Genomic DNA, 27,945 nt, shown 5'->3' with positions numbered 1-27,945 from the left:
ATAGGCTGTTTACTTGTTGGTCTCCTGCACTAGCCTGTGAGCATCTTGAGATAAGCGGTTTATACTTATTCAGATATGTGTTGCTAATAGCTGATACAATGCTTGGCACAGAGTTAAGCGCTCAAATTTTGGTGTATTGCAGTGAAAATATGTATAATTTTTAGCCTGTCACTGTATAGACTATTCCTAAATTTAGACCCATGTCTGTATTTCAAGAATTCATATTTTAAATTATAAAAATTAAAAAACAATCTGAAAAATAGGCATCAATATATTAACAGGAATTATGGGTGAATTATGTTTTTCTCTTTTTAAAAATATTTTCTAATTTTCTTTACTAAACATATAGCTTGTTCAATTAAGATTTAGTCGTTTTGTTTATTTTCACTAAAAGGTGTGATATATTGATCCGCCCCAAACCATACACATTTATCAGTTAAGCTCTGAGGTCCTGAGACTCGAAAGGGGCGGAATGGAAGATTAAAAAAAGGAAAGACTTGGGCTGGGTGCCTGGGCTGGGACAAAGCAGATGAACTGTAGAATCTCAGGGGTCTGCACCTTAATGGATAGTGGCATTTCAGATTCCTAAGGGGCACTTGGAGTGAACTCTTCCGTGGCGTTACCTTACAGAAATTATCCCCAGAGTCTCTGACAGCGGTTGTTTGTCTTCTGCTTCCGGATTGCAGAGGACAGGAACACAGGCTACTGTGCAGGGGATGCCAGTTCATTGCTGGTCAGAAGGGATTGTGACAATGCACACTGCGTAGATGGCAACACCTGCCCCTCTGAAGTTTCAACCGTTGGTCCCAGTTAGGTCCTCCATTGCAACAGAGAATGCACAGATTATGATTTCCTCTTCCCCAAGTCTTATCTACACTCTGCTGAGCACACTTCATCTTTAAAGATTCTTCAGATGCTCTAGCTCTCAGCTCTCTCACCATCTTGGTTGCTGATTTCTGGAGAAAGACTTTGTAGGATGATGAAGGAAGGGCCCAGGTTCTGAGTTCTAATCTGAACTATACCTCCTCTAAGATATGAAAAAAACAGCAAAAGCAACAGTAAAAAAGACAGTAATGATGAGTGATAAAGCTGGTGGGAATAACAACAGCTAAAATTTGGGGTGCTTCTTATCCACCAGGCACTGAACAGTGGGCTTTACTTGCAAGATCTCATTTCTTCCTCGAACACTGAGTTTGATTTCTCAACTGTACGGTAAGGATAGTAATAGCGTGTGGGGTTGTGGCATGATTTAAATAACATAATGTTTGCAAATTGCTTAGAGTAGAGCCTGGCGCAAAGCGAATATTTCATTAAGATATAATAATAATAACCACAGCTCTCACAAAAGACCACAATACCCTAAATGAGATCACTTCTCTGCAGAATAGGATGGGACAACAGCTATTCTATCCATCTGGCGGAGAGTTCACAGAGAATGGAAGTTCATCGATAGAAAGTTAGAGGGGAAAAAAAAGCAAAGAATCGCAATTCTCGATCAGGTTAATCTGTGTAGCCATCTTGTCTGAAGCCAGGGATCTGAAATTGAACATTTTAATTTGCGATTGTATTTTAAGTTGGCTTTTTAAGAGAAGTCTCCTGGGTTCCGACATGTGGGGGTTCTGCCAGTATAGCGAAGGGATTAAGAGTTTGAGTTCTGGAGTCAAATGACCGGGGTTCAAGTTCTGTCTTCAGAGCATACTAACTGTTTATTTGGGCAATTTTCTTCACCTCTAACATCTTAGTTTTCTCATCTGTAAACTAGCGATAGTAAACATATGTACCTTCTTGAAGATTTAATGAGTTAATTGGTATAAAATACCTAGGATAAACCATGAAAAATGTTGGTTATTTTTTCTTTTGGTAAAATAAAGGAAAGATAGGCTCAGAGTTATTCTTCCTGGACCAATAGTCTCTTTGAATGAAGAGCTTTAAATCAGCCTCAGTGTTATATACATGTGCCTGCATGCAGGCACATGTGCGCTCAAGTGCGCATGCGCGCGCACGCACGCGCGCGCACACACACACCCCCACCCCCTCCAGCTTCTGAGCTTTAGAACAGACACCACTTTTGAAGATGTCATATCCAAACTATCCTTGGTCTTGCTGCACTGTATGGCCTTTTGTTATGAAATTGCCTCTCGCTGTGGGTAATCAGGATGCGGCAATGTTGAAATGCCTACACGAGAAAGAATACGAAGTAGAGGCGAGAGACAGAAATCCACAGGTATAATCAGAGCGCAGCCCTTTTATCATGTTAAGAGATATTTCTATTACCATTTTATAAACAGGCAAAGAGGCTGAATTAGATTATTGGGGATGTTCATTTATCTCCTAGTGCTAGAGTTTGATCGTGGATATGTGTGTGTGTGTGTGTGTGTGTGTGTGTGTGATACATTTTCCTTCTTCCCGTTCTTCCTACGTGGTCTCTCATCCAAGTACTAACCAGGCCCGACCCTGCTTAGCTTCCGAGATCAGACGGGATTGGGCGTGTTCAGGGTGGCATGGCTGTAGACCTTTTCCTTAAATTTATTTTCAAATATCCTCATGATTTTGTTCAAGATAATTGATGATGGAGGTATAGGACAATTCTCAGTAAAACACAAACAAAGCCAACCACAAATCATGCAAATTGCTTCATTTGTGGGGATAAAACAACATTGCTTGGCAAAGCTCAGACGGGATTGGGCGTGTTCAGGGTGGCATGGCTGTAGACCTTTTCCTTAAATTTATTTTCAAATATCCTCATGATTTTGTTCAAGATAATTGATGATGGAGGTATAGGACAATTCTCAGTAAAACACAAACAAAGCCAACCACAAATCATGCAAATTGCTTCATTTGTGGGGATAAAACAAAATTGCTTGGCAAAGCAGAGAGTCAGAGAGAGAGAGAGAGAGAAAGATCCAGAGGAAGCACAGGAGGGGTGATCAGTGCGCATTCCTTGTTATTTCTGCCTTTGTCAGAACGGAGTATACCTCTTCCTATTTTATATTCTTAGCTCTCTACACAAGGCAATCAATGGCTTTATAAATAAGTCTGTTTTAGTTATGAGGATGAGACTGCTCAGGAAATGGAGCAGAAAATCACTCTCTAGTCCAGCTTCAAAAATCAATTTTGTTTTCCAAATTATCTTTCTTCTAAAACTTTGTCTCTTGGAATTTCCTTTCATTTCCCACAACCCCTCTCTCTTTTCGTTTCACTCTATCTTTGGACACTTGTGGTCTGTATTGGAAAATCAAGCCCTCAACTATGTATTGTCATTTTTCTCATCGAGACAGTAAGATTCCTGCAGGCAGGACATTAATTACACATCTCTCTTCTCTGTGGAATGGAGCACAGGGTCAGCAAAATAATAGGCATATGGGAAAATAATAAGCTTCTCCTTGTACACTTTGCAAAACAGTGTCACGCAATAATAATATACTGAATGTCTATTATGTATCAGGGAGTGAGTGAAATGCTTTATGTCATTTGATCTGCACCCAGAGATTGCCCCATTGGTCAAGCTGTGACTTCTTAACCTGTCTCTCCCCACACCACTGTCCCTGGGCTATGGTCAATTGGTTTAGGAAAAGAGACAAACCAAAGCTGAGCCAATCAGATGCCTCCTGAGAGGAGTGTGAAACCGGAGTGGAATCCACATTTTTGTCTCCCAGGCTTCCCAGGTGACAGTCCCTCTCCATCCCGTACAAGAACTTGCCTCAGGTTCTATGTGTTACTTCAATTTTCCAATAACTCCAACTCCAGGTTCTGGGAGGTGCCTGATGTAAGCTGTTGAGTGATTTCCCCCCGCTTCTCTGGCTAACGAGTACAGGAGGAGGTCTGATAGATCTTGAGACCCGATGTCTTCACTACGGCACAGCTGGCATCTCCGTATCGGTCACACGGCAGTTCCAAGAAACAGAAATGCCTTTCTTCTTCTCTTTGCAGTGTAAGATCCAGAGCACAGAGACCTTGCCAAGCTCAACATCCAGTGTCACAAGCAGTAGGTGGTAGAACTGGTCTTTGACCAACTTCTAGCTTTCCACAGACTCAGACTCAGAAAGGAGGTATGGGCTCTCCACTACGCTCCAGACCCTTTCAAATGAGTTCATTCAAAATTAATTTCTACAAAAACTATCTGTTCTGTGTGGATCAATACCAAACCCTTCCCCTTCCTAGGGAGCCTGAACGTTTGTCCCCCCGCACCGTACCGACGTCCAGTCTGTTATTCCTCAGATTCTATCTCAAAGCCCAAATTGGTTTTTAATATTCAGTGTGTGCAGAGTTCGGGTAATGCATTCACAAATTGTGTCAGCAGGCATAATTAAGTCATCCTGAATTGCACTGCAAATATTTCATGTGTGTACTCTTTAGGTTTCTGGAACATTGTAGAATTTGAATCCATATGCATTTTTTTTTTTGAGAATTACTATGTGAATAGTGCTCTAAATTTTGAAGAGACAAATGTGAATAAAACCTGGGCCCATCATTGAGAGGCTCACAGCCTAGTGATGGAAGTCAAGGGGAAGGCAGAAGAACAAAAATGACCAAAGGTGTGATCACTTAGTCGATGAATTAAACACATGCATGCAAAAGGATGTGTTTCAAAATTTTAAAGGCGAAAAGTATAGTTGCCCATTGGAAGAGAGTTTAAATGAACATGAGTAGATATGAGGATAACAAGGAATAAATTAAATACAGTAATAAAGTTAATGAAAAGCAAGCTATTTCACTTCAACATTATAGTTTTTATGTTGATCTTTTTAAAGCATTTTATTTTATTCATTTTAAATATGCAGTACGCTGGTTAGGCATTTATATAGTTTATGAAACAATCTCCCGATTACTCTATCATCCCTCTGGCCCTCCACCTAGCCATTACATCACTGCTGACCGCATTCCCTATGCCGTGCTCCCCATCCCCGTGACCATCTATCAACTACTAACTTGTACTTCTTTAACCTTTCACCCCTTTCTTCCAGCCCCCCAACCTCCCCAACTCCTCTTCCCTCTGGCCGTTACCAGATTGTTCCCTATATTTGTGGGTCTGTTTTTGATTAGTTTGTTCTTTTTGTTCTTTAAGTTCCACATATAAGTGAAATCATGTGGTAAATATCTTTTTCTGTATACCTTATTTCACTCAGCATGATCACCTCTAGGTCCATGCATGTCGTTGCAAATAGTAGAATTTCATTTTTTTTATGGTTGAGTAATATTCCATTGTATATATGAACCATAACTTCTTTATCCAATTGCCCGTTGATGGGCATTTAGGTTACCTCCATATCTTGGCTATTGTAAATAGTGCTGCTGTGAACATGGGAGGGGGGGCGGCATAGATCTTTATGAATTAGTGTTTGGGTTTTCTTTGGATATTTATCCCAGAAATGCAATTGCTGAGTCAAAAGGCAGATCCATCTTAAAACATTACAGTTTAAGGAAGAAGAAGAGAATGCCATTTACTTCTCCAATTGCAAAAAAGCTTGTAAATTTCAGAGAAGCATCTGAGGCGGTTGACATCAGTGCTGACTGGACATGGGTCACACAGCAGGGCAGCAGCAGCAGAAATGGACGTGGAGCTGGAACAGACCGTGCCCCACTACCCCTGGCTAAGTGCGTAGGTCTATGCACTTGTGAGGAGGAACCAGCAGGCGATGCATTCCATGCTCACATGGCAGTGACTCCTGTACATGATTGCAATTTTTTCTGCATATTCAGTGTATTCATGCTCAAGGTTACACTGATATCTCTATATAAACCCTACACAGAGATCTGGTCCTAGCTGTTTTTTTAAACAACCCTGAGCTTGAAGAACTCCTTTCGTGTCAACTGACTTTAGGATCGGTTCCACATAGCATGGTCTCCTGGGACCCTGTTCAGATTTTCATTTGGGTAAGTTAGATGAGCAGACCCAGCAAGAGTCTGAAAGGAATGAACGTATGTTGAGTGTTTACTCTGCACCATCTCATGTATTCCTCAGAATATTGCAACTTAAGTATTGTTTCTCTTGTTCGTACATGGGAATTCGAGGCTCACAGAGGTTGACTCATCTGCCCAACATCGCAGATCTCGTTTTTAATGGTCTCAGGATGTGAAAACAAACTTATCGGCTTCCCAAACTCATGGTCTTTCTACTAAACCTTGGAGGAAAGGTAACAGTGCCCATTTTATACAGTTTCTGTTCACTCAACATTGAGGTTTCTTTCCCACCTTCAGTGCACCCTGGACTACAGCTATGGATGTTTTTTATACATCTCTCTGAGTCACTGCTTCTCAAACGCACCCTCCTCATTCCCATGGCTGTGGCTTTGTCTGACAATGATAATCTATCTCATAATAATAGATTATCTTTTTATAAATCTCATCTTTTCTTTTTCTGCACCCAACTGAATCTTCAAAACTCAATCATCGTCCCCCCCACCCCCTTTTTTTTACTACTCCTAGGTGAGGTGAGAAAAGGCAAAGGGGACCTATGGGAATCTTCTTGATTTTCAGCCCAGCCAGCCACACAGGAAGACATCAGAGTCTGAGAACAAAAGTTCTCAGATGCGGCTTGTGCATTGGGCAGGAGCTTCTTGTATCTTCTCCTGGGAGAGCGAATGCAGGAGATAACACGTAAAAAGACAAGGATCCCAGTGGGTACCGTCACCTGAGCTGGCTTATTACTTTTGCATTTTAATGCCCTCTGCCTGTGATGCTTTTTTCTCTAATTAATTCCATTATTTCATCCTCACTACCTTACAATCGAGACCACTTTCGACATGATGCGACAACCCTCCCCAGAGTGCCAGTCACCATGCCCCTTGTCCTATTCCGTTTTCTTGCTCTACATCCATTCATTATTTGTCATTTATATATTTACTTTTCATGTCCTCTGAGAAGGCTTACCTAATTCCAGAGCAGTCTAGATGCCCCTCCGATAGGCTTTCAGAATTACCTGATATTGTGATCATAATGATCTCTGGTAGTAGATATCACTACCTCAGTTTCACAGCTGAGAAAACTAAGGCAAGAGACTGGCCAAAAGTCATGTGCTGGCAAATGCCCGGGACTTCATTAGAATAGCCATTTGACTCACTGATGTACTGATGACTTAATTAAGTGATTAATTCTTCTTCCTTTTCAACAAATATTAATCGAAGGGCCTTCATGCTCTGGGTTGCATAGATGAATGAACGATCGGAGACTGCTGCACACGGCTCATGCCCGTAGTCTAATAAAAGAGGAATAAGAGGAAACGATTTTAAAACATGGTGATCGTGGAAGTAGAATGGGGGTGCTCAACCTGTCAGGGGTCTGGGCCAGGAAAAAATTTTCAGATATGACATCTACAACGAAGCCTTCAACATGAGCGAGAGTGAATGGACCGGTGAGTGAGGAAAGGGGGCAGGGGAGGAAGCGTCAAGTACAAAGTTCCACTAGAGCCTCCTGGGCCATATTAGACATTGAAGCATGTCTCCAAGGCAAAGGGAAGCCAGTGAGGGCTGGAGAGATGACTAGAATTTCAAGAGTGTAAGATAAGGAAAGGGAGTGAGGGGGTCATTTCCTGGGAAAGAGAGCAGTCCAGCCACCCCTAAAGGCCTGCTAGTGTTTGTGGTTAGCTTGACCGTGGCTGAGTTAACAGGGAGACAGAACTGGAGGCGTAGCTCAAGCATCTATTGGATCTGGCATCTGTCCTTCCCCTAACCCTCCCCTTGCAGACATTTACCCAGAGACTGAGATTCTGTTGAGATGACTGAATTTGTGGAACGTGTATCAGCTTCACTTACGTTTCAGGGAGAGAGGACAGGTGGTCAGAAAGGGAAATGGCAGAGCATTTTGGAGGTGACAGTTTGCGTGGCATCTTCCCATCCACAACCCCAGCCCTGCTCTTGGGCCTGATGGATGAAGAGGGGATAAATCAGGCAGCACGTGTGAAGGAGGCAAGACTCGCTCAGGAGCAGCCCCAGGAGGAGCAGAAGTGCCCCCACTGTGCAGTAGGTGGCGCCGTTGCCTGCGCCTCAGAACTTCCGAGGTCGAAGAACCATTTGACAAATTTGTTTCTGCTCTGCTCTGGGGATCTCAGTCTCAGATCTCGGTCTCAGAAGGAAGGAAAAGGTGACTAACAGGTGTTGAGATGCTTTTATGTGCCAGGCATGTGCTAGTGTAATACGGAATCTCATGCGGTCTGCAGAACTTTATGGCCCCCTTTCCTTTTTCATCCACCTCGCCCCCCAACCCCCGCCCCGCTCCGTCTTATTTTTTATCATCGCCACTGCAGACTCGCTCCCTTCAACTGCCATCTACTGAGGACTTACTGTGAGCCAGGCGCCAAGCCGAGCCCTGTCACGCACGGTTTCATTTAATCTCCATGCCAGACTTCTTTGCCAGGTCGGTCCCTTTATTGTCCGCCTTTTGCAGATAAGGGAATTGAGCCACAGAGAGATAAAGTGATTTTTAAAGATCACACAAGTAATAAATGGGAGAGCAAAAAATTGAGCCTCGTTCAGCTTTTCTCAGCGGCGAGGCTGCCTTCTTCTGTTACATCATGTTGTTTGTTTTTTTAAGGTTCAGATTTACAAACACGATCTCTCCCCCATGACATGCAGCCAAGAACTTCTGTCCTTTGTTCCGCACCGCGGACCGAGGGCCGCATTATGTTGTCTCCTTCACGCCCTTCTCCGAGTCCCTACCACTTTCGGCTTCTTCTGGGGACATCGGACTTTCCATCCCATTGGCGCGTCTGTTCTTAAGCACGTCTCCCCGTGCTCCCAGCATCTCCTCCGTGGAGCGGATGCTGGAATGTGTGCGCCCGGGTGCTGTTCTCCTTGCCAGGATGTCCTAGCGATCGTCGCTTATGTTCAAACGCGAGGCAGCACAGACCACATGTGCTCGTGCTCACACACCGTCATGGCCGAAAACACGTCACCGTCCTTTTCCCCTCTCAGATATTTATATCTCTGAGTTGAGAGGGAGCTGTGGACCAGATCACTACATCTCCATCTACTTACTGCAAACAGGTGGCTGGTGGAATAAATGCCTGGGTGGGCTGAGTGAGGGTGGACATGGGGTTTGGAGTCTCGCAAACCTGGCTCCTGTGAAACCTCTGGGTCCTTGGGCGAGTCACTGGATTCTCTAAACTTTTGTTTTCTCATCTGTCAGTTGGAGCTAAAAGGAATAACAACTCCATCTCCATTCCCATGCACCCACTTACTGCTCCCCCGATCCTCTCCCCACTAATAGCATTTATTTGCTTGAATTTCTGCCTCCCGAGGGTAGAGGCTACAATTTATTCAATCACCAAACTAGCATCTATCTGGCAGAATGCTTCTCTCCATCTTCTTACCACAAATCATTGAGTGCCTATCACGTGCCAAGTCAAGTTTATATACTTTATCTAATCCACCTTTACAACTACTATATGAGATAAGTCCCGTTAGTATACACATTTTATAGATATGGAAACTGAACCCAAGAACAGTTAAGAAACTCGCCCAAGGTCACCTAGTGGGTAAATGTCAGAGCCAGGACTGAACCCATGCAGTCTGACTCCAGAGCCTGTGCTCCTGTGACCCAACATGCCCTGCACTGTAATGACCAACACGTACACATCGAATGAGTGAACTGCACATGGTAGCAGTCGTTGCATCATATTACACTTATGTAAGGGTATTCTCTACCCAGAGCTTTTCAAACTACGTGTAGTGTAGGACTAGGCTTTCTGCGTTTGTTTGTTTTTTAAGTTCCTATCTTCTGCGGACCAACACTTTTGTATTTTACAATAAAAAAAAAATTACTGGGAAATGATGACACACTAGGATATTGTGACTTATCAACTTGCTTCATATGTTTCTAAAATATTTACTCTCGGTCCCCGTCCCTAACATGTGGACCATCTTTGAGCAGCACTGCTCTGCCCGGCTGCCAGCTTGGACTCGCAATGTGCTCAGGATGGAATGCAGAATGAATCTGGATCATGTGTGACTGAGGGTTCTGATGAAGAAGAATGGGAAGGCAAAAATCTTGTGAATTTTTACCGTGAGGCAGATCCTGGTCTGGACCTCTGTGCGAACAGAAGCATTCCATCCTCCAGAGGGTGATACTGAGCACAGGGTTCTAGGCAAGCCCTCCATCCACCCCAGAGACCACGTGAAGATGTCTTCTCTCAGTTGGAGAGGCAAATTAGATCGGAACTTCAGAACAGTCCAAAGTATGGTTTCAAAAGACTCCACTGCTCTTTCATGCTCTGATTGGCTTTTGGAAGGGGATGATGAACCATTCTACCAGTTCAATAAGGCAGTATTATTATTGACAAGGTCTCTGGTAGAACATTATATTTTGAAAAATCTCATTTTGAAGTTTTTCATTGCATTTTAACATACTGTTTATTTTTGATGATAAATAGCAGGAGATTAGGAGAAAGTGGGGCTGGGAAAATGTGCTGGTTGCAAAAGCATAAATAGTATCAAGCATCACATCTTGAAAGGACCCATACGAGTCTAGCCCAGGGTTCTCCTTTTACAAAATCTGGGGGCTCATATCTGAAGAAGAGAAAATTGTGTGTGTGTGTGTGTGTGTGTGTGTGTGTGTGTGTCTTTAGGAAGTCTGTGGGAGGTAGAAATGATAGGAATGGTAGTATATGATCATCTCTAATACCCTAACCATTAATTATCATCTAGATAAAGTGGAAAGCTTTCATGACCATCATCCTTAAATAATTCTGGAAGGTTGTTCTTCTTTGCTCACTTTCAGACGTGAGAGGAGAGAGCTGGGCAGGCACTTTACTAGTTTCTTATTGTTTCTGTAACAAATTACTACAATCTCAGTGGCTTGAAACAACATACATTTATCTTTCAGTTCTAGAGGTCAGAAGTACAAAATGAGCCTCATGGAGCTAACATCGAGATGTCGACAGGGCTGTGTTTCTTGGGGGAGAATCTATGCCCTTCACTTTTCCAGTTTCCACAGGCTGCCTACATTCCTTGACTTGCGGCCCCTTCCTCCATCTTTGAAGCCAGCAATGACATTCCTCTGCTCACTGTGTCTGTGGTCACATCTCCTTCCCTGATTCTTCTGCCTCCCTTGTCCCTCTTTAAAGGAAGATCAAATGAGAGAAAGCAAGTGGATCCCTTTGATTATATTGGGCCCACCCAGAAAAGCCAGAATGATCTTCCTATTTTACGATTCTTAGCTTACTCACATCTGCAAAGTCTCTTTTTGCCCTGTAAATAGCATATTCACCAGTTCCAAGGATTAAGAAGTAGATATCTTTGGAGAGATTTAACTCTGCCTACCACAGTGTTATCACCATCTCTGTTCCCTTGGGAAAGTTGCTAAGTCTCAGTTTTCTTACTTGAAAATGAGCCTAATAATAGCACCACTGTCACAGGATTGTTGGGAAGATTAAATGTGCAAGTGCTTGTGAAGAATTTAGTACAACGTTGGCACATAGTAAATGCTCATCGAATTATAGATATTATCATCGTTTGAGAAGCAATTCTCTTTTTGGCTTTCAGAGGGATGGGGGGGCGGGGCAAAAGGAAAGTTGAAGAACAGCTCTTTTTTCTTCTAGTAAAAGCCCAGATATTGTCTTTGAGATGGACTGTTCTGCTGTGGTCCTTTTCTCAGTCTAAGGACTTGGACCAATTTTTCAAGACAGCAAAAGAATTGTTTGCCACAATCAGAAATAGAAATTTAAGTTCATGAAAACAGTGCACGTGTCAGTGTGTATATTAGAAATGAGAGTGCTGGGAAGGTATGGGAAGAACTATGAAGTGTATTTGCCCAAAGGCATAATGATTATGACATTCAGAACTTAAATGCTTTTTTTTGTTTGTTTGTTCGCATAGGAAATATCTGAATCCGTCAAAGCAATATCGTTTCTCATTTACAGGGACTGCAGGTATCACTTCCAAATACTGTCCAGAATAAAACTTAATTGAAAACGTAATCAAACTGAAAAATTGCTTGCCAAGCCGGGGTCACATTTATAATGGGATGTTTCTTTATTGCTGAACCATGACTGGGTGTGAGCTGGCACCTAGGGAGAAGGGGAATAGCCGGGAGGGAGCCCCCTCAATATGACTGCACCGTGTTTGCTTAAAGGTCGCCTGTCAGAGAAGCAGAGAGCAACCCCTACTGGGGAGGCACTAAAATAAGTCCCTTTTGATTTCACTGCAGAATGTCTGTTTTTCGGGTTCAAGTCACTTGTCACACAATGGAGGGGTCATTGCTTCAGAAGAGGGCTCTTCCTGCGCTGGTGATGTAAGAATTTCTCCAGTGCAGTCAGGAGTCTTGTGCTGATGGCCCAGAGTTTTCTGCCATGTCTCCTTGAAGCTGGACTGTGCCAGCAGGATTTTAGGAATGCAGACCTCTGAGATGCTGATCCTCCTGGGAAGGCTTGTGCTATTTAATGTTATTTGCACAGAAGTAACTGTGCTGCTCTGTGAGACGCTTGAGAGAGACAGAAAGCAGCAGAGGACTAGAACCTCAAAGACTATTGTAGGCTGAATTATATCGCCCTAACATCTGTATGGTGAAGCCTTAACCCCCAGTGTCTTGGGATATGACTGTATTTGGAGATAGGGTCTCTAAAGAGGTGATTAAATTAAAATGACGTCTTTAGGGTGGATCCTAACTCGATCTGACTGGTGCCCTTATAAAAAGAGGAAATTAAGACAGCTCTACAGAGAGAAGGCCATTTGAAGACTCACAGAGATGTGGCCATCTTCATGCCAAGGTGTGAGTCCTCGGGAGAAACCAACCCTGCCCACACCTTACTCTTAGACTTCCAGTCTCCTGAATTGTGAGATAATAAATTTTCGTTGTTGACGTCACTCAGCCTGCGGTGCATTGTTCTGGAAACCCCAGAATGCTGATACAGAGACCTAGGATTTAAATCCTGTCTCCTTTGTGTAACATTAAGCAAAACATTAGATTTCTCTGAGTCACAGTTTCCTTTTCGGAAAAATGTGGTGAATAGTAGTCCTTGTTCTGCCAAATCTACAAAGTTGTTGGTGAGGCTTAAATAGGATCAACAGATATTCCCTTATACGCATCTCACCAGCCCCAGGCCTCCCGCCTTCATGATTCAGCTTCGAGGCTCCCTGACGCCTGGCTGGTACTGGCATGGGCTCCCCCACACTCAAGCCTTCCGCCTCGTTCCTGAAGTCATCCTTTGCTTTTGCTTCTTTCCTTCCCTGGTGAACGACCTTATGCCTCTGTCTTCTCCTAGGGCTATGGCCTGACAATCTCTTGCCAGCCTTACCCTCAGACATTGGGACTTTGCCTTAAAACCCAATTTAAGATTCCCTACTGATAGGGTTCCCTGATGCCAGTGACCTGCTTGTGAATCTCAAGTCTCAGAATCTCCTGTATATGTCGTTGGTCTTTCTGTTGGGACAGCATCCCTTCATCCATCTCTGCATCCGTGAGTCCATATATGCGTCCGTCCATCTGTCCACTATTTATTGAAGCCGTTATAAGCCTGGTTAACACAGAGATGAATGAAATAAAGTCCTGGCCCTCAAGAAGCTTATGCTTTAATAAAGGAGACAAATAAGTCAACAAATAGTTATGTAATGCCGTATAAAATATCATTCAGTTAATATGTAAAAGAAGTCCAATGGGGCCTCAGAGGAGGGGACACTTAATTTTGAGGTGAGAGGTAAGAGGAGTCTTCACAGAGCAGATGACACTGGAGCTGGTCGTTAGAGGCTGAGTGGGTGTTTGCCAAGTGGACAGGAAAGGGCGCTGCCTGCCCAGCCTGTCGGCTGGTTCCTTCTAACTTCCCTGAAGAATATGCTGCAAACTGAACTGTGTCCCCCCAGTTGAAGCCCTAACCCTCAATGTGACTGCATCTGGAGATGGGGTCTTTAAAAGGCAATTAAGGTGTAATGATGTCATAAGGGCGAGACCCTAATCTGGTAGGACCGGTGCCCTTATAAGAAGAGACGCCAGAGATCTCATTCCATCATGTGAAGACACAATGAGAAGGTGGCCGTCTGTAAGCCGGGGAAAGAGCCCTGAGCAGGAAGCAAATCATCTGGCACCTTGATTTTGGTCTTCCAGCCTCCAGAACTGAGAAATAGATTTCTGTTGTGTGAACCAAAATACCAGTTTATGGTATTTTATTTTCACAGCCTGAGTTGACCAATATAGTAACTGAAGGAAATGTGACCTTTTAGCTACCCAGCAGGCATATTGGAGGTGATGAACAAATCTGTATTGAAAAAAAAATGAACAAACAACCTAAATGCTTTAAATAGGTCATCTCACTTAATTGTCATTATGACACGTTCTATAAAAAGGGCTTATTATCTCCATTTCACTGATGAAACAATTAGGGTTAAGACTGGGGCAGTGCCTTGCCTGAGGTCGTCCAGCAGAGCTGGGCATTGAACTCTGTTCTGTCTGGTGCAAAGTTTGTGCATCCGCTTTGCTCTCTAGATAAGGATTGTTTTCAAAAGTAGTAAAACCCACTCGCCTGTCCTTTAGTCCCATACAACCAGGCGTGGCACTTACTCTGAGTCCATCCTAGTGACCATAAGGCTACGGACACAGCCCGGGTCCATCCTAGTGACCATAAGGCTATGGACACAGCCTAGGTGTCACTCACTCTGTCCCCTTCCCCCCTATAATCAGCCTCAGAACAGTTTAATAGGCCTCCCTCCTTCCACTGTGCATTGATGAGTGCACCCCATAAATCTCAAGGATTAAAATATACAGTGAACCAAATAACTCACCCTACCTGAGCCACTGCATAGTAACTGAACTGGCCCACATGATAAATGGCTATAACGTTATGCCGCAGGAAGCATAAATAACAGACACAGTCATCTTTTGAGACTATATAAATGAAACCCATTCCTTCCTGTCTCTGCCTTAAGGAAGTCATTAAAGCAGTCTTTAGAGGAGAGGTGTGCCAGAGACCATCAGAGCACACATGCTCTGAGCACCTGCTGGGCGCCGTGAAAGGCTCTGGGGATTCCAGGAGGAATAAGATACGATCTTCGCCTGTGAGTGAGCCTCTGTTTACATAAATACACGTACCTCTGTCTGCAGCTCTGCATAAGCTGTGTGCTACCAAGAAGACCCTTGACCTGTGAGCTGCAGCACACAGATTATTCCATTCTGAAATGGAATCAAAAGACCTGTTTTTTTGTTTTTACGAAACAGCGTGTGGGAACATGCCCCCTGCTGTTCTTGTGACGTGGAAGATGCCAATGTGTCTGCATCCTGTTGTGGAAGAGTTAGAAGCAGAAGTGATGAGCATGGTGGGGTGTTAGTTGTCGGAGGAACTGTGATCGCAGTTCAGCTCTGAAGGGAGTAGTTACTAGAACGCTCATGGCCCCTCACAACCTGACCCTGTGTGACAAGGTAGGCGGGCCTATTCCAAGACCAAACTGGGTGCAGAATGATAATCGAACCACTTCTAGGTCATCTAGGTCAGAAAGTTTGGTGATGTCCTGGTTAAATTCTACCTTGATTGATTTTATAGCTAAAAGTCCCTCTGACTATGTGGTTTATGGGATTTGATCTAAGCCATTTAGTTTAAGACTATCACCTTATTGTTTTGAAGTAGACAGGATTAAGAAATAGAATAAAGATTTGATTAAAAAATGACTCAGATCTGGAGGGGTTTAATAACTGGACCAAGGATCAAAGAGCAGAGTTGAGTTTTAATTAAAAAAAAAAAAAACTTTATTGAGATATGATTGACATGTGAAAAGCTGTACATATTTAATACATATAATGTGATGGGCTTGGGAATAAGTATATGCCCAGGAAACCATCACCTCCATCAACATCCATCACCTTCCTAAGTTTCTTTCCACTCCTTTTATGATTATCATTGTTATTATTATGGTAGAAACACTCAAGAGCTATCCTCTTAGCAAACTTTAAGTACACAATATAGTACGAGAGCTCTGCGTGCTGTTGCGGTAAGTAGATATCCAGAACCCATCTGTCTTGCATAGCTGCAGCTTTGTACCCTTCAGCTGCCATCTTCCCGCTCCCCCCGGTTTCCGGCCCCTGACAACCACCAGCCACCATTCTACTTTCTGCTTCCCTGAGTTTGACTATTTTAGATTTTCTATCCACACCACAAACTGGGTTTCAGATGGGGAAGGCGTGCTTCCAGAACCCCACGACCTCCATTCTGATACTACCCCAGCACCTGTGATTTAGGTCTTTTCATTCCTCATCAGCCTGTCCTCCAGACTCCTCAGACTCCTGCATCAACGCTAATTTACTTATCTCGGTCTCTTTCCTGCCTAACCACTCCAGGCAGAAAAGGTGCTGAATCAGTGTGTTTTGAGAGAATGAATGTGTTAATTAAGATTCAAGAGAAAAGAGAACCCAAAAAGGTAAAGGGAAGAGGAAGGCTAACATTTTATTAAGTGCCTAGCGTGTGCTGGGTTCTGAGGCATTTTCTCTGCAGTCTCTGGCCAGTCTCCACCTAGGACACCTCCCCTCTCCTACAGCGGCTGCAAAGCTAAAACCTTCAATTTCAGACCTACCTGCAGCGAACAGAGGTTCATCCAACCACATACGCTTGATTGAGATTTGGGAGGTGGAACAGGGCTTCCTAAGTCCCTTTATCATGGAGTCCTCTCGTCCCCTCTGTCCTCGTCTTGCACTGCTCTTTTGCTGCTGAGTTTTCACCCTGGCCAGCTTAATTTTTTTTTTCTGTTCTCTTATGTGTCTAGATCTCCCTTGACCTTTGCCACTTCCTCCAGGCAGTCTTCCATGACTGACAGTGTGACTTAGGTGCCTTGTCGTGCTAAGTAGAATTCTCAAGATGCTACTGAATTCTGCTGCCAACCTGAATGAGTTTGAAAACAAAAACAAAACAAACAACAACAAAAAAGGTGCTCCCAAGATTCCAAACAAAAACAAAACAAACAACAACAAAAAAGATGCGCCCAAGATTCCATTCTCGATTATTTAACCAAACACTAACTAGGTATTGCTGCGAAGGGTTACTATAGATATAATTAAAATCCCTTGTGAGTTGATATTAAAAAGGGGAGATTCTTCTGGGCGACCTAATCTAATCACACGTGCTGTTAAAAGGAAACGTTCTTTTGCTGGTGGCGGAAGAGGGAGGCAAAGGAGAAGTTAGAGAGATTCAAAGACTCGAAATACCATTTCTAGTTTGAAGATATAGAGAACCACATGAGAAAGAATGGGAATGGCTTCTCAGAGCACAGAGCCCCCCATGACAGCTAGCAAAGAAAGAGGGCCCCCAGTCACAACATCACACACAGCTAAATTCTACTGCCAGCCTGAATGAGCTTGAAAGCACATTCTTCCCCCCGAGACTCCAGATAAGAACCTTGCTTGGCTGACACCTTGATTTTGACCTTGTGAGAGCCTGAGCCGAGCCTCCTGGACTTCTGATGGAACTGTGAGATTATACCTGTGGTTTTTTTTGTTTATTTGTTTTAAATTTGTATTTTATAATAGTTTCATGCATATAGTACATTGGTTAGACGCTTACATAGTTTATGAAGTGATCCCCCCATTACTCTACACCTATCTGGCTCTACACGCAGCCATTTCAACACAATGGACTATATTCCCTATGTTGTACTCTGTGTCCCTGTGACTGTTTGTAACTACAAATTTGTACTTCTTCATTCCTTCATCTTTCTACCCAACCCCCAAACTCTCCCCTCTGGCAATCACTAGACTGTCCTCTGTATCTATGAGTCTGTTTTCATTTAGTTTGCTCCTTTTTTCCCTTAGATTCCACATATAAGTGAAATCATATGGTATTTATCTTTTTCTGTATAACTTATTTCACTTGGCATAATACCCTCTAGGTCCATCATGTCGTTGCAAATGATAAGATTTTATTTATTTTATGGCTGAGTAATACTCCATTGTATAAATGAGCTATAACTTCTTTATCCAATTGTCTGTTGATGGACATTTAGGTTGCTTCCATATCTTGGCTATTGTAAATAGTGCTGCTGTAAATATAGAGGGGGCATAGATCTTTACAAATTAGCGTTTCGGTTTTCTTTGGATAAATATCCAGAAGTGCAATTGCTAGGTCAAAAGGCAGTTCTATTCTTAATTTTTTGAGGAACCTCTAAACTGTTTTCTATAGCACCTGTACCAATTTGCAATCCCACCCACAGCATATGAGGGTTCCCTTTTCTCCACATCCTCGCCAACACTTGTTGTTTAATTTATTGATGATGGCCATGCTGACGGGAGTGAGGCAATAGCTCATTGCAGTTTAAATTCGCATTTCTCTGATGATTAGTGATCTTTTCATATGTTCGTTGGCCATCTGTATTTCCTCTTTGGCAAAATATCTATTCAAGTCTTCTGCCCATTTTAAAATTGGATTGCTTGTTTTTTGTTGTTGAGTCGTATGAGTTCTTGATGAATTTTGGCTATGAACCCCTTATCAAATGTCTCATAAGCGAATATCTTCTCTCATTCAGTAGGTTTTCTTTTCATTTTGTTAATGGTTTCCTTTGCTGTGCAAAAACTTTTTAGTTTGATGTAATCCCATTTGTTTATTTTTTTCTTTTGTTTCCCTTGCCTGAGGAGATATATCAGAAAAAAAAAATTACTAATAGCAATGTCAGAGAGTTTACTGTCTATGTTTTCTTCTAGAAGTTTTATGATTTTGGGTCTTACATTTAAGTCTTTGATCCATTTTGAGTTTATTCTTGTGTATGGTGTAAGAAGGTGGTCCAGTTCCTTTCTTTCTTTTTTTTTTTTTGCATGTCGTCCCAACCCCATTTGTTGAAGAGACCTCCTTTACCCCATTGTGTGTTCTTGCCTCCTTTGTCATGGATGAAATGACCACATAAGCATGGGTTTATTTCTGGGCTCTCCATTCTGTCCCATTGATCTCTGTGTCTACTTTTATGCCAGTACCACATCATTTTGAACACTAAAACCTTGTGGAATACGTAGATATCAGTTAGTGCGATACCTTCTATTTCATTCTTCTTTCTTAAGATTACTGTGACTATTCGAGATCTTTTGTAGTTCCATATACATTTTTGGATTATTCCAGTTCTCTGAGAAGTGCCATTGGTATTTTGATAGAGATTGCATTGAATCTCTAGATTGCTTTGGGTAGTATGGCCATTTTAACAATGTTGATTCTTCCTACTCATGAGCATGGTACATGCTTCCATTTATTTGCATCTTCTTCAATTTCCTTTTTCAGTGACTTAATTTTCAGAGAACAGGTCTTTTACCTCCTTGGTTAATTTGATTTCTAGTTATTTTATGGTTTCGGATGCAATTATAAATGGAATTGTTTTCTTAATTTCTTTTTCAGATAGTTCATCATTGGTTGCTATTCTAATTGGGTGTTTTCTGCTACTTTATCTTCCAACTCATGGATTTGCTCTTCTGCTTCATCTAATCTACCCTTGATTCCTTCTAGTATATTCTTCATTTCAATTATTATAGTCTTAATTTCTGACTGTATTTTTTTGTGTGTGTGCGGTGGGGGGGTTGTGTCCTTTTTTATGCTTACACTCTCTCTGTTGAAGTTTTCACTGAGATCATCTATTCTCTCCCTAAGTTCATTGAGCATCCTTGTAATTAGTGTTTTGAACTCTGTCTCTGGTTGGTTGCTTGTCTCCATTTCACTTAGTTTTTTTCTGGAGTTTTCTCCTTTTGCTTCACTTTGCAGCATGTTTCTTTGTTTTCTCATTTTCGTTGCCTCTTAGAGTTCAGTTCTATGTATTAGGAAGATTTGTTATATCTCCCAGCCTGGGCTAGGTGGCCTTATTTAGTAGCTGTCCTGTGTGGCCCAGAGGCACAGTCTCCCTGATCATCTGCGTTGGGGGCTCTAGGTGTGTTCCTTGTGTGTGTTGTGTGTTCTCCTCTTGTAGCTAAGCCTTGATTGCTGTTAGCTTGTCAGTGAGTGGAACTGACTCGGACTGACTGGCTGTGGGGATTGGCCGTGTTCACAGGTTATGAGTTGCTGTATGGGGGCTGACCCTTGGAGAGGGATTCGCCCCAGCATGCTTATGTACCTGTTGAGGTCACCTTTTGAGTGTGCTGCTTATGGGGCTAGACATGTGGTGTTCTACTGTGGTTTGATGCCAGCCTCTGGGTGTGTTGGTTGCGTAACCCCTTGGCAGGGGCTCCAGAGTAGGCCAAGATCAGCCACTTCTTTGATTGCTTGGTGTACCTGGTGGGGGCTACAAATTGATCTGTAGATGATTGTTGCCTATGCTGGATTTGAAGGTAAGTGGGAGAGACGATGCTTCAAGCCAAGGTCCGGTTATGCCCAGTACTGAGCTTGGGGCAGCTTAGCAAAAGAACCAGTACTCCTGAAGGAGCCTTTGGGTGGTCCTTTAGTTGGGTGGGGTGGAGACTCAGGGAGTCACTATGGTATAGCAAGTGCATGTCCCCTGGCCAGTGCAGTGTCAGTTTTTGTGTCAGTGCTGGTGCTGTGGCTTCCTGTAAAGTCTCAGATCGCAGAAAGGCCAGCTGCTTCCCACCTCAGGCACGCAGATACCCAAGATCTGTTCAAGAAATACTGTAGCTTAGGGCAGGGTTTGTGTCCTGCCACTAAAAGTTTCTCCTGGGATGCATGGGCCATGTGCAGGCCACATGAGCTGAGTACTGTTGTTGCTGTTAAATTTGTGGCCCGAGGAAAGCAAAGGATGGAGCTGGCTGCCTGAAAATGGGCTTGCTGCAGGTATTTTGTGGGTTGGGTGGTTCAGGGTCTCAGTGAGACACAGGGTGGAGCATGCTGATCCCACCAGGCTGATGCAACATCATAATTGCTGCCAGTTCTGAGTCCATGGGCTCCTACAAAAGACACAGATCACAGTGAGGCCAGCTGCTCTCCTCTCTGGGCCCGCAGACCCCTGCAATCCACCCAAGAGATACTGCAGCTTGTGCTGGCACCAGTGGCCCACCAAATTTCTTTCCTAAAATGTGTGGGTCACACGAGCTGAGGGCTGTTCCCCATGATGAATATGTGGCCCTGAAAAGGGGCAGGGTAGGGCTGGCTGCCTGGCAATGAGCCACTGTGGGCAATTTGTGGGTTGGGTAGGGCAGGGTTAAGGGAGACGCGGGGTGGGCAGACCAATCTCACCAGCCAGTGTAGCTTCAGAATCAGCCATGTTGGGGAGGGCTCAACACAGGCAAGATGGTGCCCACCTGCGGACTAGCCAGGAGGGGTCCTGACAAACGAATGATAGCAGCTGTCCCTCAGCTCTTGCTTCAGTGCCCCACAACTTAGTCTTTCCTTGTATGACTCTTGTGCCTCCTGAGCTGCTGACCCTCCACTGGAGGCCAGGGTGAGTGTCTGTGAATGAGCAAGTCTGTGAGCAGGCCTTTTAAGAGAAATGTCTGGGTTTTCAGGTTCCTTCTGTCTCACCTTGACAGCCAGAATCCCCACTGATTTTTCCAGTCAGATTTTGTGGGAACTCTTCTTCCTGGGACTGGAACCCTGTGTTGGGGAGCCCCTGGGTAGGGCTAGGGCCCCTCATTTCTTCAGGGGGACCTCCGCAGCCATGCTCTCCCTCCTGGTGCTCAACTGCCATGCGCAGGTGCACGACCAAACCACATCATGGCTCTTCCCCTCCCACCAGTTTTGAAGTGGCCTTTTCTATATATCCTTAGTTGTATGTATCATGATTAGCTGGACTACAGGTGGTTCTCCACCTTGATTATCTTATTATTTGGTCTTAATTTTAATGAGGTCCTGAGAAAAGGTGAATCCTGCTTTTATCTAGCCAGCCGTCTTGACCCTCCTCCACCTGTGTTGTTTTAAGACACTGAATTTGATATAATTTGATACACAGCCATAAAAAAACTGATACTCTTGCTCCGTATTCCCTTGGCACTCTGATATCTTCTTATTTTCACAGTTGCATTGTGATGGCTTATTACATCTCCAACTAGATTGGGAGCTCTCTTAGGGCACCTGTCCCTTAGCTTCCTATAGTTGCACTCCCAGTACAAGCACGTGCCTCAAATGCAGAAGCCACTAAATGAATAGCTTTCCAGCCCCAGTGTGGTGCCTTCAGGGAACAGGGAACATCCCTGCCTGGATTGTATGTCCCAAGTTATACACCAGATGCATTCCAGTTGTTTGTGGACTTCTCCTTGAACCTGTCAGTATTGTGAGACCTTGAACTTAATCTATGCATTAGTCAAGACTCTTGCTTGCAACTGGGCTTAGGTAAAATGAGAATTAATAGCTTCCTGTATCTGGAATGTCTAGGGTTCAGGAATGGTTGAACCCAGGAGCTCACATGGAATTAGAATGGATTTCCCATTGCATTTTTGTTTAGTTTTCATCCATGTGTTGGCTTCATTCTCCAGGTGACTCTTGATATGGCAAGAAATATGAGCTACTGAAATTAGTTCTATGACTATATGATCATTACAGTGCATTAATCCTAAGGAAAAGTGGAGTGCTTATTTTTAATTTTAATTTTTTATTTTTTATTTTTGCAATGGTCCTAAATTAAATCTTAGGAAAGTCGATCTTAGTTTGGCTAATGGAGCCTATTTCTGTGCTATGGTCTGGTCAGCCTTGGTTACCTGGCCACTTAAGTGGGGTGACTCCAGAGGGAATCACCGGATAAAAATGGATGAAATACCAGATAAGCACAAATATGGTGACCTCCTCTGCTTTCTTGACCATCTCTGGTCACCAATCATTTTCCTATGTCCACCAAGTCATTCTCCCCCTATTGTTTTTAGTTATCGCACATTCTTATTCTCGCTTATGACATCAGTCATTCTGACCACACCCTTCTCTCTACCCTTCTTCCATGAGGCACAATGACCTCATGGAAATCTCTCTCTTGTCTTCTGATATCCCAGATCTCAGAGAAGCCCCTTCAGACTGTCCTCACCTCCTGTGCAAGGCCCAGGCAAACACAGGTTTCTTTAACAACCACGATTGCAGATCTAGCCAATTAATTAAAACGATTCAGGTAAAGGATGTAATGTTTAGAAGAGTAAATGTTACTAATTTACTTTGAGAAGAGAAAATGATAAACTGTGCTGTTTTTGCAGCCCTGGGGATGCTAATTGGTGATCTAAAGCTAATTTTTCTGATGTCTGTTTTCCTGGGGAAAATTAAATGAGTTGAAAAGGAAGCTGAGAAGAGTAGGTATGTTCTCACAGAGGAGCTGGGCAGGGAGTGGTATGTAGGTTGAAAAGATGAAAGGGAAAGGATTTGGAGTTAGGTGAAAGGTCTTCAGAGAGATGAAGAAATATTATCTACCTGGAGGAAGAAGCAAGTCTTCTCTGTGATTTTCGGAGAGGCAAATTGCAGCTTATACCTGGAAACCATTTCTAGCCATCTGTGCTCTCTAATGGGTATATAAGGTGACTCATGAAGTAGTAAACTCTTTGTTTTTAGAGGTATTCGAGCAGAAATTGGATGTCCACCTATCAGGGATGCTACAGAGAGGACATTTATAGTATGTGGAAGTGATGAATTTCAAAACTCTTGAAACTAGAAAACTGAGATTTGACATTCAACCCATCCCCTTCCAGACTGGAAGACAGCAGAGTTCGTGACTTTTTCCTGTAAATGAGCTTAGGCTTGGAGGATCATAGAACAATTAATCTATGGTCATGTCCTCATGGGACAGAGCAGAAAGTTAGGATTTCCATAAGTACCAAGAACAGTGTAAAATTTTCATTTTGTAACATTAGTTAAACAGCTTTCAGAAGTTCCCTGCTATTGTTCCTGAATTCCCACCATTAAAAGTCCATTCCATTTAAGTCTTAGGCCCATTATGTAGCTGGTCAGCCATAAACAGTGGTCCTTAGGCAGGTAACTCTACCTGACTTGACTTCAACTTCCGTATCTGCACATTAGAAAGATGAATGTCCTCTAAGGTCTGCTCCACCTGTGAGAATTCATATAGTCCCATGATTCCAAAAATACGCAGAAAGCATTTCTGTAATAGACCTTGGCATGCGTACTGCCTGAGGCAGCAGGCCTGGGTGGGTAACCGAGATTGAGGGATCTTGCATAGATGTGGACAGCAGTGGTGTCTCAGCTGTTACTGTTGAGACAAGAGGTGCAAATGGGACAATTAACTAATAAATAATAACTTTTACAAGAGGGCATCCATGTTCTTGTATAGACTTATAGTCTGTTTAGTAAGCAGTTAAGTATCTAGTCCACAGTGGGCAGACAATGAATATATATTGAATTGAGTGCTATAAAATCTGCTTCAAGTTCAGCCAAACCAAATGCCTCATGATGCCCAGAGCACGATATGCATTTTTGAGTTTCCTATGACTTCTGTGCTTCCCTGCGATTCAGATTTGGTTTCTAGCCGTGTTGGTGCCAATCAAAAGCCTTTGGAGCCAGCCTAAGTCAAGGGGGGGATAAGAGAAAGCTGACATAGGCAAATTCATGGATGTCAAAGTGAGAAATAATGTACCATTGGGCCACATGGACTGGGAAGTTAAACGGAGATTCTTATGTCTCTCCAGTGTCACATGGTTCCACGTGTCGGTTTATCCCCATGGTTTCGCTCCACTCTCCTGCTTCTGTCCTGTGCGTCTTGCTCTTCTGGGTCAAATATCGTGGCCGGGGATTTAGCATAATGCTTCTAAGAATGTGGGACTTGCAACCCTCCTTCCAGTCTGCGAACCCTGGTATGTGGCTGCACCTCTTCAGGCTCCTGTATCCTGAGCTGTACTGCGAGGACAATATTGATGATGGAGTGTCATAGAGAAAAGCAATACTACCCGCTCAACATTTGGTCAGTAACTGGATGCTGGTTTCTCGAGCAGGAGGGTTTCTGTTGGGGAGGGCACAACAAGGGCAGGAAGCACGAAGGACAACAAGTGGGCCCCTTGCACAACCTGGCGTGGTGATATGGCATTCAGGTGGTTTCAAGGTTGAGGAGACCTTTGTGGGCACATGAGGAAATCCGGACGTCTCAGAGCATTCATGTCTTCCTCTGAGTGAGTGCTTTTGTGTTTGCCACGTACATGAGACCAGAGCAGTGCCTTTACCTCAGGAAAACACGTAGGAGTTTTGTTTCTAAACAACCCTGGCTGCAGGTGTGAGAACTAGTCACATTTTTATTACTGCTGGGTTTTATCCCATCACTGGTGCTGACATATGAGTCACCGCGCTGGTCCTGGGGATGCCACAGGGCGATGGATTGATGGAGGCAAAGAGGCCAATTCTGCTTTGTTTTCGTTTTCCTGATGAAGCAGAACATTGCCAGCAAAGGGGGGCAGCTGGGATGCTGGTGGATATTTGCACTGAGGTGGGAAGCCAAGATGAGCCACCTGGGCCTCCTGAGTCTCTAACAGGAAATCCCTGTGCTCCCTTCCAAGATGGTTGCCAGCAAACCCACGTGGCTTGCCTTTGTCGGCACAAGTAAGCATTTTCTGTGCACCTCTAGGGACCAGGCACTGTCATAGGTATTTCACTTAATCCTGACATTAGCGCTGTGAAGCACTAATATTCCCATTTTAGGTAAAAAAAAATAAACACCACCACAGAGATGTTAAGTGGCTCCACTGAGGTAACACTGCCAGTCAGCGTGGCAGCTGGGATAAAAACCAGATCTGTTTATCTTCAAAGCCAAAGCCCTTCCTCGACAGCAGGCTGTCCCTCCAAGTTACTAATGAATTGCTTCCATGCGCAACTGCATTTAACCTTCATAAAAGCAGTGTAAGGTAGCTGTTATCAAGGAAATCGAGGCTCAGTGAGATTTATTAAATTATCCAAAGTCCCAGATTTCTTCATCTTATATTTCATAAATCCCCCCATGTTGTATTTCATGGGGTTCTGGCTTACAGCTGAAATGAGACATATGATATTTGTTATAGCAGCTTGAGCAGACTAATGCAGCAGAACTCCAACCTAATTCAAGGAAGGCACTGTACACTGCATTCTGCCAGCAGTAAAATAAGAAATATTCACGATGCATAGTTTTCCAAGTTACTCGAACATTCCGCTAGGGCCTGCGCAAATCTTTCTGGAGTAGGTTAAGAACAAGTCCAGAGAAAGTTATTTGCTTTCACTGGGAAGAAAGCAATAGACATGTAGCCATTCACTGAAACGTTTTTGGACATTAAGTCAATTTCTAGGGGAAATGGAATCTGGCTGAACTCGTGTACCTGACGTTCATCTCTCTTTCATGGTTCTCAATGTAATTTCACCCGGTAAAGATTGTTTCTCAGGGTGGAACCTGCTATTGCCAGATAAGTGCAACTCCTTTGGCCTTGTGGGATGAGGAATGAGAGAGGTCTGAAGATACTTTTCTAGTGAGAATTCTTTTAAAAATCAATTCACAGCATGCTAGAGCTGGAAGGGGCCTTAGATTCAGCTAAGTCCAATCCCTCATCTGATAAAAGAGGAAACTGAGGCTGAGAGGAGGAAGACAACCAGTTCCAGGGAAAACCCTCAGGGCTGAGAAGACAACTCTAGTCTGTCCATTTTGCAAACAGAGACTACGCTAAGTATTTCAAGTATAAAGTGGTTTAATAAAGGGAATCGATGGCATATAAGAGTATTTGAAGGATTAGAGGAGCAAAGATTAGGAAAAACTGCTGAAAGTTTTATTGCTAGGTGTCTAGTAATCTAGAAGCTACAAGAAATTGCCACCAGTAATCATAATTGCTTGCAGCATCGAGGTAAGTGATTTGTAGGAGAAAGCCTGGAGATTTTTGTAAAGTCTCTAAATCTGCTGAAGTCCATGTGTTTACTCAGACAACATAGAGAAGCAATAATATGGCTTCTGCCTCTTACCCCATTTCCAGCCTCTGCTGGCAGAATCTAAAGCATAACCCCAGTGTCAGAGGGTTCTGAAAAATGTAGCTTTCAGGCTTCCAGCCCTTATGAACAGCGAAGAACTTAGGAGAGAGTAGAAATGGTGTTGAAATGATAACAAACTTTCTTTCTGGCATAGCAGGTCTGGTGCTTGCCTTTCTGATGCAGAAGCAGATGAATGCACCCTCCCAATCCCTTTTAAGAAATTAGAAAAAATACAAGTGACAACCATTCTTTTAATTCTTGCTCATCATACATATTTGTTCCAAATTAAATATCCAATCATATCCGCTTCGTACCCGAGGACACTCCCAATCTAGAGGAGGAGACAGACCTGTCAATGGGCAGGAATGATCCAGCACGAAAGCTGCTCTGACAGGATGGTCTTGGGCTGTGATGCCGAAATAGGACATCGATTTGGGATTGGGTTAGTCTTTTGGGAGATTAGCGAGATGGTGGCCCCTTCATTTTATTTTAGACAAGGAGAGAATAGGTGCAGAATGGGAAGAGAAGGTGTTCCAGGCGGAAGTAAGAAACATACAAAGGAAAGCTGCAAGGACTTTGACACAGCTACAGCAGGTGATGGGCGTTGTTATTCAATCACGTGGGCTCTAGTAACAACAATAGCAATAATATAGAGAACATTTATACGGTCCTTATTGATATATCTAAATATTTTCTACATTTTTCTCTCTTAATTCTCATAACAATTTTTGTGGGCTTGGTTCTGTTAATATCCCCATTTTATATATGACTTAACTGAGGCCAGAAGTCATAGTAAGCTTTCCAGTAAGACTTCCCCAGATGAAAATGCTAGGTGCAGACGTGGCTTTGTGTGTTTCAAGTGGTGGCCATAATTTCTGGGATATATATATATATAAATTAGTAAGTACCAAACACCCACATTTCAAAACTGTGAAATTATTGACGTATGTACCAAGTACTCACATGTAGGCATACCTTGTGTTTATTTATAGTCTGCATTTCCACAAGGGTCTGAGGGAGCTATGATTCCGTATTAGGCCAGACTGACCAGCAAATTGAGCTATGAGCGTTGGGAGGGATGAAGACTTTTTAAATGTAGCTGCTGCAACATTTCCTTCTCTCTGCTTTGCAGCATAATCTTCTGCAAAAAAGACAAAGATAAAGATTCACTCTTAAAAGTAGAAGAATCAACAGATGTCATGGATATTTTTAAACCTTACTGAGGC

At 43.3% G+C, this 27,945-nt stretch overlaps 2 pseudogenes; both read right to left on the bottom strand.

Annotated features, from left to right (window-relative positions):
• Positions 1-2,393: 2,393 nt before the first annotated feature.
• LOC112480588 lies at positions 2,394-2,513 on the bottom strand (annotated as a pseudogene).
• A 10,759-nt stretch (positions 2,514-13,272) lies between these two features.
• LOC102896790 overlaps positions 13,273-27,945 on the bottom strand; it is a 42,570-nt pseudogene continuing 27,897 nt past the window's right edge.

Source organism: Pteropus alecto, unplaced genomic scaffold, assembly GCF_000325575.1.
Source record: "Pteropus alecto unplaced genomic scaffold, ASM32557v1 scaffold105, whole genome shotgun sequence".
Lineage (NCBI taxonomy): Eukaryota > Metazoa > Chordata > Mammalia > Chiroptera > Pteropodidae > Pteropus > Pteropus alecto.
The sequence above is the reverse complement of the archived record's forward strand: the minus strand, read 5'-3'. Positions and strand labels throughout refer to the sequence as shown.